Genomic DNA, 8,583 nt, shown 5'->3' on the forward strand with positions numbered 1-8,583 from the left:
CGATTTACCAATTTCCACCATGAAAAACAGAATAAATTATTAAGTTATAATTGGACTTGAAACTCCTAGATCTTTTGAGATACATTGAACTTTCAATGGCATGTTTGAATCTCGGTTGTGCCCTCTCAAGTTTGTGACTGGGATGCCGAGGATCACAAACAAGGTGTGAATAACCATGCAAATTGACTTGGTACCCTTAACTTTATCACCTAATCGATGTGCCAGTTAACCACACATGCTCCACCGATCTATGAAAAACATTAAGTTACCCTTTGCCATTCTTACTAGTCCTTGTTAGTGTGTCGGTTAATCACACACGCTCCATTAACGACTTGGTAAGGTACAAAGTGTAATTTCATGGGTTAGCACCTATTTCACATTTTCCTAAAGTAACTAAGATTGAGAATTATTAAAGGTATAGTTACTTTAAAATTTCATTATACTTTTAATGAGGATTAAGGTCCTATCCTACCCGTTCGACTAATGACCCTCCACCAGTCAAGGAAGTGGTGGGTGAGAGTGGACACTCATTATAGACCGACTTCGTGAGTGAGGCCTACTAACGGTAAGACTGACTTATTCTTATACATATCTACATAATTAAACCATTAATATAATAATAGTATAAGGGTTGAATTTTAAACTTTTAAAATTCTGAGGTTTAATTTGGAATTAAAGTATTAGGATGTATGTGACATCCCCAAAATCTCGGCCAGAAAAAACCGATTTTCATTTATGCTTTTAAATATTTTCAGAGTAAATCCTTTTGATTTGAAAGAGTTGCGGAATTTGTTCCCAAAAATAAAACATGATAAAACATTGTTTACCGAAGCATTTCATAAAAGAAATGTATTTTCATTATAATCAAAACTCGGGGTGTCATGTTCCGATACAGACCAATAAGCATAAACGAATACATTACAAGTCATATAACAAATATAAACATATGCAGACTTGTAAACAAAACAACTTGATGGTTCATCCATCTCATGCCCTTCCGCCACTACCTGTAATACAATTTAAAACTGAGTGGGTCAGGCTTGGGAGCCTGGTGAGCATATAGGGTTTTCAACCCACAATAAATATCATATTTAATTTTCACCAACCAACAATAACCCAATTACCCATTCCCGTTATTCTCACTTTAATGTCCCTAAAACAACTAACATAAGGGGCCTAGTCTAAGAATATTTCATCGGGGCGACAACACATGCTTCGGGGGTACCTCAGCAATATAAGTCAAATAAGGCAACCATGAGGGGGATGGAGTACAGCGAATGAACACCCAAGTTCATTAACACCTATAGGTGGCGAACTTGCTAATGTTTCCACAAGACTGTCTAGAATAGCCAGTGGTTGTCATCTAAACTCCGCTAGATGACTCAATCAAACAGCAACGAGGCCTCTCATCTGTTTATTACACACCAACTGTCTACCCATATTCTACCCAACATATTAGTAGATAAAAATATACTTTTGTATACATAGTTTAAAGAAAACCTGTATAGCATGCTTTAATCAACACATATATCACATAACAGATGAGGCACACACACACATAACACATATCTCATAAAGAAATAAGCAGATCTGTAAGATAGAAGAGAGTGAATACTCATTCACACATAACACAACCAAATATATACACATAGCACGTATTTTATATATAATACTTCGTATTATTGTATTTGGAAAATAACTACACACTCACTTGATCAGAAGACGATCCGACAGCACTACGGCTTATAGAAGTAGTATTCCTCAGCAGATCTGGAAGATCTCCTCGAAAATCGAACTTCTCGCGGGCAGAGCTTCGACTCGGGAACCGCGCTTCTCGGGATCTTCGGGATCTCGGGACTTGCCTCGGGGCTAGAGTATGATACCGGGGCTTCGGGGTAGCTTCGGCACGAAAAACGATGCAAAAGACTAGAGAGAAGAGAAGAAAATGAACAAGAAATGAGGCTGCCTTCGGATCCTTTATATAGAGGCTGGAGCCTCGGAGTACGCGGGGCGTACTGCGTTACGCGGGGCGTACTGCCCAAAACGTCATTGCTTACGTATCCGAAGTGCTCGAGTGCGAGTGTCGACATCCCTCGGAGTACGCGGGGCGTACTCGAGTACGCGGCGCGTACCTCGGATCAGATCAATGACTCGTTCGGATAATACTTCCGAATTTTGAATTAAAAATAAATACAAAATGATTAATAAACTTCGGAAATTCATAACTTCTTCATACGAACTCCGTTTTCGACGTTCTTTATATCCACGCGAAGGTGAGACTACGCTCTACGACTTTCGTTTAGACTCCGTAGGCTAATTTTGAATTTATTTTTATTAATTATTTTTAATAGGCCGGGACAGAAACTTTCGTTATAAATTCATAACTTCTTCGTTTGACGTCCGTTCTCGCCTAACTTTTTATCGTTTCAATACCAACAATGAGATCTTCGATTCTCATTTAGATTGCTTCGGCTAACAACCGCTCGATCTCAAATCGAGTAAAACAGGCTGTATACCGCTAAGCCGGAACTTCGATAAATCATAACTTCCTCATACGAAGTCAGATTTGGGCGTTCTATATATATTCGGAAATCTCGTTTCAAATACTACAACACTAACCAAAGATATTAAGTTTATTTTACACTTAAATTTTGACGCTTATTTTATTCTTAATTAATCAAACCACATAATTAAGCAATTAAGCAAATAACACATAATACTCAAATAATACATTATTATTATTTCAAAACGGGTTACAAAGGTTAACCTAGACTATTACATTGCTACAAATGGCAAGCCCGGAAACACAGGCGTTACAATTCTCTCCACCTTAGAATGATTCCTTCCCCGGAATCACACATCAACAAACAAATGCGGATAGCGACTCAACATGTCACTCTCCGTCTCCCAGGCGAGATTCGGCCCATTCGTGTGTTTCCATCGGACAAGCACTAACCCAACCATTTTGCGTCGCAACTTCTTAGTCTTTCGGTCAACAATTGCCTCTGGTTCTTCAATCAACCTTTTGTTCTCATCAATTCTCAATTCATAAATTGGAATTATATCGGGAACTTCTCCCGTGAACTTCCTCATATAACACACATGGAAAGTGTTGTGAATTCCATTCAGTTCTTCGGGTAATTCGAGCTTGTAAGCTTGATTCCCAATCCTCTGAAGGACTCTAAACGGTCCAATAAACCTTGGACTCAACTTTCCCCTTTTTCCAAATCTTATAAGTCCCTTCCACGGCGAGACTTTAAGCAAAACCGAATCTCCAACCTCAAAAGTCATCGGTCTTCGCTTCTTGTCAGCATAGCTCTTTTGACGATCTTGAGCTGCTAACATTCTTTCCCTAATTATTTTCAACTTTTCAGCAGTTTGATGAACCATCTCCGGTCCCATAAACTGCTTTTCCCCAGCCTCAAGCCAACAAGACGGCGTACGACACTTCTGTCCGTACAAAGCTTGAAAAGGTGCCATCTTAATGCTCGAGTGAAAACTATTATTATAGGAAAATTCTACCAACGGTAAATGTTCATCCAAATTACCTAGGAATTCCAAGGTACATGCTCTCAGCATATCTTCAAGTGTTTGTATTGTTCTTTCACTCTGACCATCAGTCTGCGGATGGTAAGCTGTGCTTAAACATAACTTGGTACCCATTTCCTCTTGTAGACTTTTCCAAAACCTTGAGGTGAAACGGCTATCACGATCCGATACAATCGTTAACGGAACACCGTGAAGCCTCATAATTTCCTTCACGTAAGAATTCGCAAGCTTTTCCATAGACCATTTCTCCCTGGCCGCTATGAAATGCGCACTCTTAGTGAATCGATCAACGACCACCCAAATCATGTCGTGACCATTCTTTGTTCTGGGCAGTTTAGTGACAAAATCCATAGAAATGTCTTCCCACTTACCCATAGGCACAGACAATGGTTCTAAACTCCCGTAAGGTTTCTGATGTTGTGTCTTGACTCTCGCACAAGTCACACACTCGGCCACATACTTTGCAACATCAAGCTTCATCGTCGGCCACCAGTAGTAGGGTTTTAGGTCCCTATACATTTTAGTGCTACCTGGATGAATTGAGTACATGGTTTTGTGAGCTTCTTCCATCAGAAGATCCCTAATTCCTCCTGACTTAGGTACCCAAATACGATATTGGAATACCTTCAGTCCATGACCGTTAGTACCAAACACCAACGTTTTACCCAAACGTTCCTCCTTTCGGTCATTTTTCTCAGAAGCTTCCTCTTGAGCTTTCTTTATACTTTCCACTATAGTCGAGACAACTTCAATTCTCAACGCTCTTGGCCCTTTCCTTTCAAGATTGACTTTCCGACTGAGAGCATCAGCAACAACATTAGCTTTACCGGGGTGGTAAAGTATCTCGTAGTCGTAGTCTTTAAGTAATTCTAGCCAGCGTCGTTGCCTCATATTCAATTCTTTCTGATTAAAGAGGTATTGGAGACTCTTATGATCAGTGAAAAGTTTGCACTTCGTGCCATAGAGGTAATGCCTCCATATTTTTAGAGCGAAAACTACCGCTGCCAACTCCAAATCATGAGTCGGGTAATTCTTTTCATGCTCTTTTAGCTGTCGAGACGCATATGCTATCACCTTTTCTCTTTGGGTCAAAACACAACCCAATCCAACACCAGACGCATCGCTGTAAACAACGAAGTCTTCAACTCCATCGGGTAGAGAAAGTATCGGTGCCTCGCATAGCTTCTTCTTTAACTTCTCGAATGCTTCTTTATGCTTCTCACTCCAAGCATAAGTAGCTCCTTTGTGGGTCAAAGCTGTCAATGGAGTAGCAATCGAAGAAAAGCCTTGGATAAACCTGCGGTAATATCCGGCTAATCCCAAAAAGCTTCGAATCTCCGTGGGACTTTTCGGTTGTTCCCACTTCGTCACAGCTTCGATCTTCGCTGGATCAACCATTATCCCTTCTTGGTTGACCACGTGACCCAAGAATTGGACCTCACGAATCCAAAAATCACATTTGGAGAACTTCGCATAAAGCTTCTCCTTCTTCAAAACTTCTAACACTTCTCGCAAGTGTCTGCGATGCTCCTCCTGGCTTTTCGACTAGATCAGAATGTCATCTATGAACACTATCACAGATTTATCAAGGAAAGGATTACAAACCCTATTCATCAAATCCATGAACGCTGCTGGAGCATTGGTTAGTCCAAACGACATAACCAAGAACTCGTAGTGTCCATATCTAGTTCTGAATGCAGTCTTCTCGATATCTTGCTCTCTTACTTTTAGCTGATGATATCCTGACCTAAGATCGATCTTCGAGAAATAGCTCGAACCTTGCAATTGATCAAACAGGTCATCAATCCTCGGCAACGGATATCTATTCTTTATTGTTGCCTTGTTCAGATCTCTATAATCAATGCACATTCTCATGCTTCCATCTTTCTTCTTTACAAATAACACCGGAGCTCTCCAGGGTGATGAACTAGGTCTAATGAAACCTTTGTCCAATAACTCCTGAAGTTGCATCATTAACTCCTTCATCTCCGTCGGTGCTAATCGATAAGGTGCTTTTGCTATTGGCGTGGTTCCTGGTAACAAGTCTATTCTAAACTCCACTTGTCTATCAGGTGGTAATCCAGGAAGATCTTCGGGAAATACTTCCGGATAATCACACACCACTGGAATACTCTGCATCACCTTCTTTTCCTTCTTAGCATCAATCACGAATGCTAAATATGATGTACATCCCTTGGTCAAACACTTTCTGGCTTTCATTAGAGAAATGATTCCAGAATTCACTCTGCGTTTGTCCCCATACACCATAAACGAATCTTTCCTAGGCGGGTTTACTTTAACTATCTTTTTCTTGCATAAAATTTCGGCATCATTGGCGCTAAGCCAATCCATTCCCAAGACGATGTCGAAACCATTAAGTTCGATAGGCAATAACGCCTCGTGAAACTTATTCCGATTAAGGTCGATCGAGACGTTTTTCATACGATGGCTAACAGGTACAAACTTGCCACTAGCTACTTCGACTAATAAAGCATGATCTAGTCTATCAATAGGCAAAGCTAGCTTTCTACCAAACTCATGCGAAATAAAGGAGTAGTTGGCTCCAGAATCAAACAATATATGAGCAGGTAATTCGTTTACGAGAAAGGTACCTGAAGCGACATCAGCTTCATCTTTCGCAGCCTCAAGTGTCATCTGGAAGGCTCTCGCCTTCGGCTTTGGTGGAATGTTGGGCCTAGCTGCCTCCTTCTTCTTCGGACAGTCTTTCAAAATATGCCCCTCTTCATTGCAACCAAAACACATCCTTTTGTTGTTCAGACATTCATTGGCAAAATGTCCAACCTTTCCACACTTGTAGCAGGTCACATCCTCGCTACATTTCCCAAAGTGCTTTTTCTTACACTTATCACACCACTTTGCTTCGCCTCCTTTTCCTCCAAACTTTTTCGAATCAGATTTCGAAAATTTGCTCTTCTTACTGGAACCAGATGTTCCTTCAAACTTCCTTTTCTCACCAACCTCAACCTTGACGGTGGTTCTCCCCTTGATCATGTTCTCCACAGACTTGGCAGCCCAGATAGCTGCCTCTAGAGTAAGTGCCTGACGTACTGGCACCTCGTACTCCCATGGAAGTCCCTTCGCATACCGATCCACCTTTGTCAGCTCGTCTGGAACGATACGCAAGGCAAACTCCAACTTATCGGTGAAGTTATTGGTGTACTCATCAACTGACATGCTACCCTTTGTCAATGTCAAAAACTTATTCTCCAACTCCAACAGATTTTGAGCCGAGCAGAACTTGCGCTTGAACTGCACCAAGAACTCTGCCCATGACAATTGCAGTGGCTCATTAGGGTTTAAGGTCTTCCCTAGAGTGTTCCACCAACGAACGGCTCCACCTCGGAATTGATGCACGGCATAGATAGTTTGCAACTTGCCTCTGCAGCCACACGTCATGAAGGCTAGCTCCATTTCGGAGATCCAATCCATAACCCCAATCGGATCCTCCTTTCCATTGAAGGTCGATGGTTTGCAAGTTAGAAAGTCCTTGTACTTGCATCCCATTCCATCATTCCTTCCATCATGGTTATCTTGCCTAACTATCGGTGGGTTGGCTGGACCAACAGACCCACTGAAGTTTCCACCTTCCGAGTGCCCTTCATTTAATTCAGGCTCTTCCACATGAATCGACAGTTCTTCACGATTTTGTTGAAGCAACCGTCTAGTTTCATCCATCTGACGATCCAACATCGTCTGAATCATCAATTGCACACCAGCCATGGTTATTGGCTCAGGTGCTGCTGCTACGACAGGTATTGGCTCAATCATTGGTGGTTGATTCCTGTTTTCGTCAGCATTTCCAACTCCACTTCTTGTTCTCACCATTTTGATTTACACACCGAATAAGGTTAAATTAGATCCTCAATCATGATAGATATTCAAATCATCCTTATCACTCCGAAACGTTTACATGCTAGTTCTAATATCGTAGATGTACGCTTAGAATCCTACACACATAAGGTTTCTAGATCCGGTCGGCAACAGACCATAGATCCGAACAAATAATATCATATATGGCAACATATAACATTTAGCACATAAAGCATTTTAGGCAACTTTCCTAAAATAAACTAGTGCTCGTGTCTAAATCACAACAAACACACATCTCAAAACTTCACTTAGCATTCTAAGTTTAAGTCTAGAAATCCAACAAATTCCTAGTTCGCTTAAACTAATGCTCTGATACCAACTGTGACATCCCCAAAATCTCGGCCAGAAAAGACCGATTTTCATTTATGCTTTTAAATATTTTCAGAGTAAATCCTTTTGATTTGAAAGAGTTGCGGAATTTGTTCCCAAAAACAAAACATGATAAAACATTGTTTACCGAAGCATTTCATAAAAGAAATGTATTTTCATTATAATCAAAACTCGGGGTGTCATGTTCCGATACAGACCAATAAGCATAAACGAATACATTACAAGTCATATAACAAATATAAACATATGCAGACTTGTAAACAAAACAACTTGATGGTTCATCCATCTCATGCCCTTCCGCCACTACCTGTAATACAATTTAAAACTGAGTGGGTCAGGCTTGGGAGCCTGGTGAGCATATAGGGTTTTCAACCCACAATAAATATCATATTTAATTTTCACCAACCAACAATAACCCAATTACCCATTCCCGTTATTCTCACTTTAATGTCCCTAAAACAACTAACATAAGGGACCTAGTCTAAGAATATTTCATCGGGGCGACAACACATGCTTCGGGGGTACCTCAGCAATATAAGTCAAATAAGGCAACCATGAGGGGGATGGAGTACAGCGAATGAACACCCAAGTTCATTAACACCTATAGGTGGCGAACCTGCTAATGTTTCCACAAGACTGTCTAGAATAGCCAGTGGTCGTCATCTAAACTCCGCTAGATGACTCAATCAAACAACAACGAGGCCTCTCATCTGTTTATTACACACCAACTGTCTACCCATATTCTACCCAACATATTAGTAGATAAAAATATACATTTGTATACATAGTTTAAAGAAAACCTGTATAGCATGC

The sequence above is a fragment of the Lactuca serriola genome, chromosome 2 (assembly GCF_051521515.1).
Source record: "Lactuca serriola cultivar US96UC23 chromosome 2, Lser_US96UC23_V15, whole genome shotgun sequence".
Taxonomy (NCBI): domain Eukaryota; kingdom Viridiplantae; phylum Streptophyta; class Magnoliopsida; order Asterales; family Asteraceae; genus Lactuca; species Lactuca serriola.